Source organism: Ambystoma mexicanum, chromosome 12 (genome assembly GCF_040938575.1).
Source record: "Ambystoma mexicanum isolate Mex_15411 chromosome 12, UKY_AmexF1_1, whole genome shotgun sequence".
NCBI lineage: Eukaryota > Metazoa > Chordata > Amphibia > Caudata > Ambystomatidae > Ambystoma > Ambystoma mexicanum.
Window position 1 is genome coordinate 481,182,624 of NC_090936.1, and position 14,336 is coordinate 481,196,959.

The 14,336-nt window shown below is 45.4% G+C and overlaps 1 protein-coding gene across 2 annotated transcripts in view; it reads right to left on the reverse strand.

The window, feature by feature from the left end:
- CHRM2 (cholinergic receptor muscarinic 2) overlaps positions 1–14,336 on the reverse strand; it is a 954,551-nt gene that overhangs the window by 271,637 nt on the left and 668,578 nt on the right. For both annotated transcript variants that reach the window (XM_069628762.1, XM_069628763.1), the window contains exon 3: positions 8,601–8,724. The gene's annotated coding sequence lies outside the window, so the exon portion shown is untranslated. The remainder of the gene's footprint in view (positions 1–8,600; positions 8,725–14,336) is intronic.

The window sequence follows — 14,336 nt, forward strand, 5'->3', positions numbered from 1 at the left end:
AGAAAAACCTTTGGTAGGTCAGCAGACCTGCTTCTTCCAAGTTCCAGAACACAGCATCAAGAGAGGGGCAGGAACTGGACAGAGCTGTATGTACCAATGCAAAAAGTGGCTTGACCAATCATATGACCTGTTATGCTGGTTGAAGACGGCCACTCAGGAAGTGAGAGGGAGAGGCCAAGGACCTACACTGGCCTAAACCAGTTTAAACCAATATTTTGGCTGCCATTTGGGCTCATAAAGAGCCCATGTGGTTGGAAAGGACATATTGAGTCACCCACATATTTTCACTGAACAAAAGAAGCCCTAAAATACAAAATGGCAAATAACAGGATTAAACACACATTGGTGCCCCAATGGCTACCAAAAAGGTACACTGAGCTATGGATGTGGTAACCTGGCTTGCATTACTTGTGAAGCCAAACCTAAAGTTCATCTTCCCCCAACCTACTCCCTAACAACCAATGTATGCTAATATAATCAACCTAGGGCAATAATGGGGTGCCTGAGATGCATCCCTGGGATTATGCGCCTTAGGGGTGACCCAATACCCTGTACCTTTAGTAAGGTAAAAAGGGATTACCCCGAAAGGTCAGAAAAAATCTGAATGTGCGTTTGTAGCACATTTGGCACTGACCAAAAAATCGAAGCCTATAATTCTGAACAGGGTAGTGTGAGTTGCAGGGGTGTTCCCGCTCCGCTTGCTCAGCATTATGGGCTTTGTGGGTTGCAGGGGTGTCCCCGCTTCAATGACATTGGAAGCAGGGGACAAAAAATAAAAAGAAAAGAAAAAAGCACCCTACACCGCCACCTCCGACCCGTTAGTGGGAGGAAACTGGTGCCGCAGGGGTACAGGAGAGTCGGCGGCACACTTCTGTGGGTGCCCCAAAAAAGGTTGGAGGTAGGAGGATGGCAGATAGTGATCTCTGTGATCACCGAGCAACAGTATTTTTTGTGACTCGATCTTTTTAGATTCACAATTTCCTGATGCGCAGTAATCACGTAGATCCAGGTAAAAAGAGTTGCAAAGACAGTGGGATTTAAAGAGACGTCACACAAGCCCCCCAAAAAAGGTCAGCGGGCTGGTAAAAACTACTAGAGGTAAGGTTAAAAATTGGCAGTGTGTGGTTCTCTTTACTGAAAAGACAATTTTGTTTGGGATAGAGAAACTGCAAAAGTAATACATTTCTATATAAAAAAGGGCAGCATCATGAGTTGGGCAGTATCCCGGCGGTATTACCAATGGGATACCACCCGGGCTAATAGCGTTACCACCACCCCGTCCAGCGCTATTAACGGCAGATCAAGAGTTGGGCAGCAATGGGTATTCCCCATTGGACCGCAATGCCAAATGGGCCTTTTTCTGGTGCATTTACCCCCAGTTTAGAGCTGGCGGTAAATGCTGGCAAACTCTTAATTGGGACCAATATGTGATGAGGCCCAATATGTGTGGTAACATTTTGATTCTTATGCTACAGAATGTTCAACTCTATGCCATCATATCCGTGGGGTTTGCCTAGTGCCAGCCTAGGCTCCCTACTGCCATCTTGTTCTCCCTTCGTCTCCCCTTACCTTTCTGTTTTCACTGTGATGGTCCTCACACCACGCGCTATTGCCTCCTTACCCTCTTGTGCTGGCTCCAGCATCTCTCCTTTCTCACGCGTGTTCTAACCATGCCTCTATGCTTGTGCTTCACTTCAAATATAATGTCTCCTTTACATAAGTGAAATGAGGCATTCTCAGTGTGCCCTGGAGGCCACTTGTGCATAGTTTGCATGGTGTCGATTTTTGCCTGTTTTTTTGTGCTAATTTGACTTTCCTTTTCTCTGTTATGCGACAATCGTTTGTTGTCTGCGTTTGAAGGTGAAATAATGAGTGTGCGTTTTTTATACCAAACCTGATGTTAGAGTTACAATGGCTTTAGAGCACGTGGGTGTGGGCACTAACAGGATTTTATTTCCGATAACAGCCCTCTCTGTGAAATAACCCTTACTTACACATGCTGTACTATCCATAGGGTAAGTGGCAGAAGGACGCGGACTACATTGGGTCATGTCAACAATGTTTTATTTAAATAAAAAAGGAAAAATGCCTAACTTGCCCTTTAGGTATGATGCTGTTTCCCTGCCTAGCAAGATAAAAGTGAAGGGTGCACGTCAAGTCCAAACTAAAAAAGTCTTCAGCCCGAATCCTAAACAACTAGGTGGCCCTACCATTTTAGAAAACACCTTACAGAAAGGAAAACGGTGAGGCTTGCACACTAGCCTCGCTTTTGCCTCGCCTGAGCTATGTTAGACTTGTTTTCAGTTTACAAAGTTCTTTTTTCACTGCAGGATACTCTTCCCAATCGTTGTATCAAGTTATGACTTTCAGTCTCTCCTTTTAATAAAGAAACTGTCTCTTGGTGCAAGCATTTCCATCCCTCCAGGATTGCTCGGAAATAAACACTTCACCTTCGAGGCGTTGGGCCTCTCACAGAGTCCCGAAGTTCGCAGATAGGTTATTTTTCATTCACCCAGGTTATTTCGCATAGGGAAGCTGTACACCCTGGCTTGTCAGACTTGTATTGCTTCCATGGCTTTCTCAGCTCTAATTCATAGTGTTCATGTGCCTTTCTTTTCCCCTTATATAGCGTATCCGTGCACTTGGGTTTTCCACGCTCCCGTAAACATGATAGCTCGCACAGGCGTTATTCACAATGTTCACCACCCCCCCAAACCTTCTTTCAAATGGTATTTATGCATTGAGATTTCTCAGGCTCCGATAACCTGGATAGCTTTCACAGCCGTTATTCTCAATGTCTGTATTTCTCTCAATCCCCCCTGCATAGGGTATTTGTATGTTCAGATTTTTCAGGCTCTGTAACCTGGATAGCTTTCATAGCCATGACTCACTATGTTCATACTTTGTAATGCTCTCCCGTCAGGTTGTCTGCTTTCCCTGCTACTAGTTGGATCTGTAGCTAGGGTGTGTGGAGCTCAGGGACTCAGGCTACCTCATACATTCTGGTTTCGGCGTATCAACCCACTACCTCTCACTAGCGGTCACAACACCAGATGAGATGTGGGGATTCCCATCTTTTCTCCCTCTCCGATCTTGGTTCCTCGGTCAAGTAGAATGCCAAATCGCAGGGATTTAGCACGCTGCTTTCTCGCCCTCCTTGCTGCCACTGGCTGCATGTTCCAAGGTGGCTCCACCCCCTAGGATGACAACAAGGCAGAGGATCGCCTCTGCATAGCGGTTCCCTCTTCTTCGTAGGAGTTTCCTCTCTTATACGTGTCACATGAATAAACCGAAAGATATTCTTTTTTTTTGTTGATCATAGCATTCAGGCTTTGTTCAGCAGTGCCTGTAGCCAATACTTGTAAAGAAGAATATTTGTAAAATATAGTAATTGCAGGAGATATTAAAGTCTTTTCCACATCCATATATGCAGACAAGATGGTTTGCACTGGGAGTTGTAATTCCGCTCTGGGATGGGAGTCCTTCTCCTCAAAGGGTGTGGCTCCCCTCTGGGGAGAAGGGACAAATAGTCCAGATTCATCGCACAGTTCAGCCTAGTGCGCCTTCTATACATGTATTTATTATAAATACAACGCCACTGCGTTCAATTAACACCCATAAATGGAGCATTGGGGGCTTTACAGGCAATCAGCATCCTTGAAATTCGGGCACTAATTGCTGATATTTGGATGCAATAACAAGAATCCTGATTGTCTGCACCCAGTATCCACCGCAGGTTTTTGGTTACCAGGTACTCATCACTCTATCCACCCATACACTGTCACTCATAGCCCATCCAACACATACACTCAGTGTCACATTTACCTTTTCAAGGCGCCCTGACTTCCCTCAGGGTTTTGCTCTACTCCACTGAATTGTTTCCTATCAATTTGTTGGTAAGATAGCTCAGCAGGGTTAATGCTCGCTGCTGTGATCTGTGTGGGATCTGCAGTTCACAAGTTCAAATCCCGTTATGTCCAACTCAGCCTTTAATCCTTCCAAGGTTGATAAATGAGTACCAACTTTGGTTCGGTGATATTGTATGTAAATATGTTTTATGTAAAGCGTTTTGGTGAAAGCACTATATGAGTAACGCATCATTATCAAAGTAGAAATAGAGAGAGGACAATGCTTCTGAATCAGCCTCTTTGGATGCCTTCTTCAAAGGGTTTTTCTTTGAATTTCTTCACATCGGGATACATTATTGGGGCACAGACATTTCTCCCTGTTTGAAGCAGCCCTCCTGACCCCATCTCCAGGTGCTAAGAGGTGAGGGCACAAGGATCTAAATCACCTATAACCCTCCACAACAATTGCATAACTAAGGACCATTAACTTTGGAAGTAGGCAATGATGGGCCTCCACCAAAGCTAAAATAGCACTCAAATGCAAACTTTGGGAGCAGTGGCGTAGCACAAAATTTGTGCCGGTTTATATTCCCACACTTTCGCAATAAGCATGGACGTGCTATTGGAGCGGTACGCCGCACACTGCACTAGGAGAAAGATATAAATGTGTGTCAAGCACAGTTTCAGAGAAGAGTTGGCTAAATAGCCAGAGCGTTTGCAATTGTTTTGTAGGGTAACACCAATCCAAAACTCCAATACATGCAAGTCGCCAACAGTGCACAGGAACATTAATGCTTTAATTAATTGGATGCTTTGCTATTAAAAATGCCATGCCACAATGAATAGATGCCCAAGTGGTTGTGCAATGTAGTCCAGTCTAGAAACATAATAACATATTAGAGTAAATCATGCCAGGCCACATTCAGGCATACCTAGACTGGTTGCACCAAAATGTCAGTCGAAAGACTAACATTAACACTTATCCTGGTTATTTTATCGCAGATGACCAGAAACATATACAATGCCACAGGATGAAATGGCTAGACTGTCAGCACCCACATGCCAGTCTAGCCAGGTAATTACACAAAGTTAAGCCAAAATAAGAAATTACTAGATTGGCTGCACGAAAATGGCTCTCTAGCCACTAATATCACATATCATGCCTGCTTAGCCAGGACATGAATGACCATTGTGATTTATCACACGATCCTGCCTCACCCCACCTCCCTCCCACCCCCTGCCCCAAACCCCAAAAACAGCTTCTCGGCCCAGAATTACCTCCAAGTCCCTCTTCCTTGTCCCTGTGCTTACGTTAGATGCACCTTGCCTCATAGGTAAGTACATGGAAAAGGAATAGTGGGACTAAGAGTAATGAAAATTACAGGTTACTAAAGCAGGCATTACCTTCATATCCCTCTGCCTCATCCCAGTACTTGTGCCTCATACAGAAGTACTGGGATGAGGAAAAATAGGGCTAGGAGTAATGAAGATTACCAATAAGTAATCAAGGCATTAAGCACAAGCAGTGGTGCAACACCATTTAGCTGACAGGCTTCAGCCCCCCACCGCCCTGAGATTTTGGGCTATGTTGACTCGACTAGGCTTACAAACAGAGCTGTTGCCAAAAAGAACAGGACACAGCTGTTAAACAGCACGTGGGTTTAGCTGTTAACAAAGGCTGGGCAATTACTAACATAAAGCATTTCACTGTTAGTAAATGTATTCAAATACTTAATTGTTCAGGCAATTGAAATCATGATGTGTGTTTAGTACGTGCATGCCAGTAGAGTGATTTGAAGGGTAGAGAGGGGGCATGAGACTGCTCATTCTCACAGCAGTCCATAAGTGGGGGATTTCAGATTTAAATGAGAGAATGAACTGCTTGTAACATTGAAGCTGTACAAGAATACTCTAATTAGAATGCGTTAAAGAAGTTAGAGGCCCCCACACAAATATGTTTACCCCTCCGCAACCGCCCATGAAGTTAGCACCTCATCCAACATTTGAAGGGTTAGCTCCCATCCCCAAAATTTAGGTTTCGTTGCAATCCCCTGGACACAAGCACACACCCCATTAACCATAGACATGCGTACACACAGCCGCCTATGCATTTAAATGTATACCCTTTCACCATACAGGCACACCAAGGCAGCCACCCATATAGGTAAGTGTGCACTTTTTCACCATACACTCACACATGCATAACCAGCCACCCATTTATTTAAGGGTGCATCCTTTCACAATACACTCACACAGGCTGTCACCCATACATTTAAGTATGCACCCTTTCAGCATACACTCACACATGCACACCCAGCCACCCATATGTTTAAGTGTGTACCCAGTGCCTTAAGTGGCACTACAAATCGAGCCGGGGCCCATCGAGGGGGCGTGGCCTAACAACGGGATCTTGATGGGCCGTTAGGCCACGCCCCCTTGACGAGCCCCGGCTCAATGGGCTACTGGCACCCCTGCCAGGCAGCCTTTTGTAGAGATTAGCACCCTCTCCCCTATGGGGGAGAGGGTGCTGATCTCCGCATTTATTTTGTATAGGCTTGCCTGGCAGGGGACAGCGCCTCGCCTATTCAGCTTTAATGGTGGTGCTGCCCCTCGCCAGCTGGGGAGGGGCAGCCTCACCATTAAGGCTGAAAGGGTGAGGCCACTGGAAGCAGGGGCCTTTTTCCTAAAGACTGAAACTCCCGCGAATCCGCGGGAGCTTCAGTATTAAGAAAGCAAGGCCTCTGCTTCCAGCGGCCTCACGTTTCTCCATAATGGTGGCGCCGGCCCACGTGCATCCCTTGATTAAAGGGATGCCTCGCAGGTGCGGCGCCACCATTATAGCTGAAAGGCATTTTTTTCTGAAGCCTGAAGCTCTCGCACACGAGCAAGAGCTTCAGGCTGTAGAGAAAAATGCCTTTTCGTGTAGTGGCCGGGGCTGCCTGGGGAGATTAGTGGGCCCCGCCTCAAAACGAAATTTCGGAGCCTGCCGGGGCCCAGCCCCGGCAGGCCCCGGCCCACTTAAAGCCCTGTGTGTACCTTTTCACCATACACTCACAAAGGAACACCCAGGCAGCCATCCATACATCATGCACACACTCATTCATGCACATTAAATTATATACATATATATGCACACACGTTTAAAGAAAATACATTGGGCCTCATTACAAGTTTGGCGGTAGCCTTGCCGGTAAAACCGGCAGGCTGCCACCGACCTTGCAAATTTTTCCGGCCCCTGGTAATGGGGAAATACAGGACCATTTCAATCCTGGCGGACCCTGTATTTCCCCATTGCCAGGGGCCGGAAACTTTTGCTCCCCATTTCCATTTGAGCCCCATAGGAATGGGGATGCTGGTAGCACCGGCACCATTCAGAATGGTGGCGGTGCTACCGGCAGTGTCTGCTCGCGGGTGCCAGTACGCCCGCCAGTTCTGACCTGTCAGGCAAAAAGGCACCCGTGAGCAGAACTCGCAGTTTGTCAGCCTGGTAACTACGGTACTGGCAAGCTTACCAGTACCGTAATTACCGGACAGGCAAATTTGTAATGAGGCCCATTGTCTTACCTTTAACCTATTGGTCCAGGGACCGAGGATCTGAAGGCCTCCATGTCATGGGGTGTAGAACAGTCCAATTACTTCAAATAGAAGTGGTTTCTTTTTAAAGTCACTCTGACTTCATGAAGAAATGAATTCTGTTAAAGGACCGAACCATAATGGAAATCATTTCTTTATGAAGGCAAAGGGACTTCAAAAAGAAACGATGTAGGAGGGGCCCCCTCACAGGACATGGGGGGTAGCATTGTACACCCCACCACAGGAGCTGTGGGTGCCCCCCGTGCGCTAGTGCATTTACCCAGAAATACAATCTTAGAAAAGTTTACATTTCTTATTGTAAAATAGGCCCTTTACAGCAAGTTTTCAATGATGCCCAGCTTGCCTTCTCTTAGGGATGTTATGCGCCAGACCCTATACTACCAATACCAGAGGACTATGATTACAAGAATAACCTTCAAATGACCAGCTTGTGCATAACCAGGCAGGCTGTTTATGGTGTATAGAGAGCCAGCGTGCTCCATATCACCCAGGCCAACCTTGATTTGCATTCTGGGACCTGTAATAATGGGTGTTTAATGGCAAGGACAACTCTATGAGCCTACTTTTAAACAAACGTGTTTCAATGGGAAGTTTCGAAAATTGTTTTGCAAAGCCCTATAAGTCGAACATTGCAAATACAATTTAAAAACAATAAAAAGATCTGGAGGTGCATCTCTGGAAGGGCATGGGGCATGTTGGCATACACGCACTTTAGGTGTAATTCGCAGCTGCATGAGGCAGTGGGCATAATCAATGTGCCAGCATGCTACAATATAAAGGGAGGGGCGGATCCTCCTTCAATAACAGCAAATCCAAAAATCGGCTTTGGCGAGGCCCTGTGTAGCCTTCTTTGCCAAATACACCTGCATCACGTGCTATTTTGGAGGAGTTTCTTGAAGGCAGTTGACTTATTTCTGTCCCAAGGAATATTTCGAAGAATGAAGCCCAAATCATTTCGGGGTATTAATGAGAGCCATGAGCAGTGAAAGCAAAGAATAATGCCATTACGTGTAATGGGACCGCCCCCTGGATCCCGGGTATATGTTGTGGGCGGGGCAAATGTATGATTTTGAAATTGACCTCTGCTCCCCTGCGGCTGGGACTGCAGGGTGCATGTCAGCTTGGACTTAGTAAGCGTGATTCGCTTTAGTGTTGTACCTTTAAGTCATCAGGCTGCTAGGGTAGTGGCACCAGGTCTGGTCTGGAGGTCCACAGCTTTCTCGGACATATTCACAACCACTTCTCCACCTCTCCTTGGAAGGATACACACGTCATGTTTCACCTGCAGGCCGGGATACAAAAAAAGACCCCAAAATATTAGAGTTTCCACTAATGTTCTTCTCTTCCAAACATGTACATATCCGGCCTTTTACATTTCTTGAATTCCATTTCCCTTGCGAGGCCAACCTATACCAGTGGCAACCCTGCCATGCTTACACATTAGAACAGTTCCAGTAGTAGATAATGATACACAGCTACGGGTGGGTGGCAAGTCCCACCTTGCCCATTTGCAAGCCTCCATGCGCTACTTACCCTGGCATTATTGGCAGCCAACATCTGCAGTATGAACCGGACAGATAAATGTAAGTCATGGCAAAATTGGCGCATTTAACTTCAACCTCAATTAAAAATCGTTTGAAATACAAACAAAACACTCAGTGGCAAAGATTCAAGAAATGACAGCATCCACTTAGTGGCAAAGATTCAGCACATGACAGCAGCCACTCAGTGACAAAGATTCAGCGCATGACAGCAGCCACTGAGTGGCAAAGATTCAGCGCAAGACAACAGCCACTCAGTGGCAAAGATTCAGCGCATGAAAGCAACCACTCAATCGCAAAGATTCAGCACATGACAGCAGCCACTCAGTGACAAAGATTCAGCGCATGACAGCAGCCACTCAGTGGCAAAGATTCAGCGCATGACAGCAGCCACTCAGTGGCAAAGATTCAGCATATGAAAGCAGCCACTCAGTGGCAAAGATTCAGCGCATGACATCAGCCACTTAGTGACAAAGATTCAGCGCATGACAGCAGCCACTCAGTGGCAAAGATTCAGCGCATGACAGCAGCCACTCAGTGGCAAAGATTCAGCACATGACAGCAGCCACTCAGTGACAAAGATTCAGTGCATGACAGCAGCCACTGAGTGGCAAAGATTCAGCGCAAGGCAGCAGCCACTCAGTGGCAAAGATTCAGTGCATGAAAGCAACCACTCAGTGGCAAAGATTCAGCGCATGAAAGCAACCACTCAATCACAAAGATTCAGCGCATGACAGCAGCCACTCAGTGACAAAGATTCAGCGCATGACAGCAGCCACTCAGTGACAAAGATTCAGCGCATGACAGCAGCCACTCAGTGACAAAGATTCAGCGCATGACAGCAGCCTCTCAGTGGCAAAGATTCAGCGCATGACAGCAGCCACTCAGTGGCAAAGATTCAGCATATGAAAGCAACCACTTAGCGGCAAAGATTTAGCACATGACATCAGCCACTCAGTGGCAAAGATTCAGCACATGACAGCAGCCACTCAGTGACAAAGATTCAGCGCATGACAGCAGCCACTCAGTGGCAAAGATTCAGCACATGACAGCAGCCACTCAGTGGCAAAGATTCAGCATATGAAAGCAACCACTCAGCGGCAAAGATTTAGCACATGACATCAGCCACTCAGTGGCAAAGATTCAGCACATGACAGCAGCCACTCAGTGACAAAGATTCAGCGCATGACAGCAGCCACTCTGTGACAAAGATTCAGCGCATGACAGCAGCCAATCAGTGGCAAAGATTCAGCATATGAAAGCAACCACTAAGCGGCAAAGATTTAGCACATGTCATCAGCCACTCAGTGGCAAAGATTCAGCACATAACAGCAGCCACTCAGTGACAAAGATTCAGCGCATGACAGCAGCCACTCAATCGCAAAGATTCAGCACATGACAGCAGCCACTCAGTGACAAAGATTCAGCGCATGACAGCAGCCACTCAGTGGCAAAGATTCAGCATATGAAAGCAACCACTCAGCGGCAAATATTTAGCACATGACATCAGCCACTCAGTGACAAAGATTCAGCACATGACAGCAGCCACTCAGTGACGAAGATTCAGCGCATGACAGCAGCCACTCAATCGCAAAGATTCAGCACATGACAGCAGCCACTCAGTGACAAAGATTCAGCGCATGACAGCAGCCACTCAGTGGCAAAGATTCAGCATATGAAAGCAACCACTCAGCGGCAAATATTTAGCACATGACATCAGCCACTCAGTGACAAAGATTCAGCACATGACAGCAGCCAGTTGTTCAACTTGGGTTAGAACTAGTAACTGTCTGTAGAAAGTGCTGGTGAAAACACATCATTCTGGAGGAGGTGATGACCAGTGTGATACCACTAGGTCTACACTGAAAATTTCCCTCCACCACATGTTCATCTGTATGACAACTCTCAGCACTCTTTTTAATGTATTGTAATGTAACGCACAGCATTGTAACCTAAACTGAACAATGCTCTTTTGCTTTCTGCGCCCTAATACCCTTGGGTCTGGCGCACATTATAAATAAACAAACAAACAAGACATTAGCCATGCTGGCGTGTCACCCAGGTTAAGGGGCCAAGCAAAGCAAGGGTCCCGTAACATGGACTGCGGTGCCATTACCAGTAGGGTTAGACCGCTGACCTAGGTAGTATCACCACAGCACCTGTGATCACCATACATGGGTGCTAAAAGTTCCTATAGCAATTAAACAAGACAAAGAAGACCTAACTGTGCCATCCAGTAAGCCACCCAAAACGCCCACATGCCTTTCCTTGGTTGAGGATGATGGCAACGTCAACAAGAAAGGGAGAACTTTTAGCAGTTGGGGTGGCTCCTTGATGGCACAGTCAAGTCTTCTCACCATTGATTTTAAAAGTTTGGGAAACGCCTGTAGCACCCCCATAATCTGTGCATGCATAGGTGGTTTAGGAGCCGTGAATATTGGTAACTGGAGTGATGGCTGACAGCAGCAGCCAAGCGGCTCAGAATGCAGGCTGACACCAGGGAATATAGCCTGTGTTCTGAGCAGCCTGGTTGACCACTGCTCCACTGCTCTGCTAATGAGTACTATTATTAGCACATTATGGTGGGAAAATGTGACTTGTGGTGAAAAATCTGTAATTTGGCTCACAATTCCCGATCTTCAAGCAGACATTTCAAAATTGTGGAGACATCCATTTGATTTCTCACAAAGGCTAGGCAAAAGATAGAATTTAGGGATGGAGACTTGAAATAATAATATTATTCTGTAATTTATCCAGCGCTTCAACCAAAGCACATTAGATATAGCATCGGTATGTACAATTATTATTACCTAAACGAAATTGGTACTCATTTGAGGACCTTGAAGGAAAGGCTTAGCTGGTCTTACAGAATACAAACTCGTGATCTGCCGATCATACACAGACCTCAGCAGCAAGCCCTTAACCCGCTGAGATACCTTGCGGCTCGTTGGAAATTGCTCCATCTACCCTCTGTATAATACTGATTAATATTTGGGTCCATTGTTGCATTTATCAATGGCATGGTAACATGGAGGGAGATGGTGACAGCAACACTAAGAATCCTGGTCAGTAAGTCCCTACAGGCAGGAGGGATTCTGATCGACCAGAGAAAGGTAAATATACATTTGTTCCACAAACAGGAGATCAGGGATGAGGCTGGACACTGCAGACCAGTCAATCTGACATCCTGGGGCCAGAGTAGCAAAGCTTTGCATTGGTGCAAAAAAGTGGAGCAAATGAATTTAGCACCGATTTTACTGCTTAGATAATTGGGAATTCAGCAAACAGTTGTATCCCCTATTCGTATTATCTAAAGATTTTTTCTTCAAAGGACAAATATGAAACTGACTTATTTACTATGTTTGATAGGTAACATGAAAAGAAGAGTTGTAGTTTTCTTTTAATGTAAGGCAGCAAGCATAGTAAAGATAAAGAATGATTTATTTTTGTGGCAGTGCAAATGTTTTTAGATAATAAATCGGTTTACTCCATTGTAAAATATTAAAGCATTTGCTCATTTAGAACTTGTCCAAAGGAAAATAATCTGGTCCCACTTGTTGCTGCTGCGATAATAAAGAATGGAGCAAACAGGTTTAGCCCCAATCAGCATTATCTAAAAATGTTTTCAGCAGGGGGAATTGGATAAGGCTGTCTTATTTGCTATGTTTGCTGCGTAACATGAACATTAATGTAGTAGACACCTTTTGTTGAATGCTATGCAGCAAATAAAGTGCAGAAAACAGCCTGATTAAGTGTTTCCCCAGTGCAAACCTTTATAGATAGTATGGATTGTGACAAAGGGCCTGATTTGCAGAATTTTCAGCGCAGTGCAAAGTGAATTTGCACTGCCAACACACACCCTGATGTACAGAACACTTTGCACTGAAAAAAAAATACTCTTTGCACAATGAATTGGCCCATTTAGCGCAATACAAAGTTTATATATTTTTTTCAGTGCAAAGTGATTTACAGAACAGTGCAAAGTGTACTTTGTATTTTGCACTGTTTTGTAAATCAGGATGTTTGTACTTTGCACTGTTCTGTAAATCAGGGTGTTTGTACTTTGCACTGTTCTGTAAATCAGGGTGTTTGTATGTTGCACTGTTCTGTAAATCAGGATGTTTGTTGGAAGTGCAAAGTCACTTTCCACCAGTACAAGTCACTTTGCACCACGACAAAATTCTGTAAACCAGACCCAACATATGTTTGCTCCATTTTGCATTATCAAAGCATTTGCTCACTTTTTAGCACCAGCGCAAATCTTTGATAATCTGTTCCCTAATTGGGAAAATGAATGAGCTGATGTATACCCAATCAGAATAGCTTAATATGTTGAAGTAAGTGCAACACAGAATCCTCACTAGCAACGTGTCACAAAGGAAACATGGTGCCTGGGAAGTCCTGTTGAATTACTTGGCTAGTTTACCTGGTAGGTAAATAAAGGCAAGAATGGTGCAAGGGAACTACCCCGACTGCAGCAAAGCTTTAGAAACTGTGCCACGCAGAGGACGTGTAAACTCTGTTTGGAGCTGGAAAAAGGAGCTGTTACGCGCCTCCATTGGGCACACAATGATGCTGGCTGATGGACGGAAAGACTACCGTCAAAACAATCCTACTTAGGACTTCCGCAAAGCCTTTGATTGGCCGTGTGATTCTGAGCGTGGTGAGTTTTAGTTGGCCGCTCTGAAATTATGTCTGAAGAAGGGCATTGCGGCATAGTCATGCAAAAACTCAAGGCTATATGTGCCCGGCAAAAGAGCTGATTGCAGTTCCCCCATATGAAATGTCAGCATTCAGTAAACAAGCAAGGCAAAGCCAGCAGTGGTTACTTTTGTGTAGGCATTTGATCCACATTATCAATTCACTTCCGTAATGCTACTAAATAGCCATAAAATGTCAACAGCTGGCAAATTGTGTTTGTATATGGGTATATTATGGCAGTGTTCGGAAAATGGCTGTCTAATGCCTACAGAAAAGCCAAAACTGTTGGTGTTGCCAATGCTTGTTTTTAACTGAACTTCAGTGCAAGGAACATATGTGAGGGCACACGTTCTTATGAACTGATTTGGTGAAGCACAATTGGTTAAGACCGTTTTACTACATCAGTAGTTGGTTTACAGCTGCAAATAAGCCATTACTTTTCAGTAGGCTGCTCAAAATGGTCAGAGCTAGACTCAGAGAGCTGCCAGAGTTATGTTTTTGTTGGGTGGGGAGGTGCAGGAAGTGGGAGGTAGCTGCCATAGGGAATAGCATGGCCATCAGCAGTCAAGGGGTGGGTACATGAACATCCAGCACCCACGGGCTGTATGTCCCTCATCGCATGCCACTGCTCTTCCAGGTTCACTCCCCATGG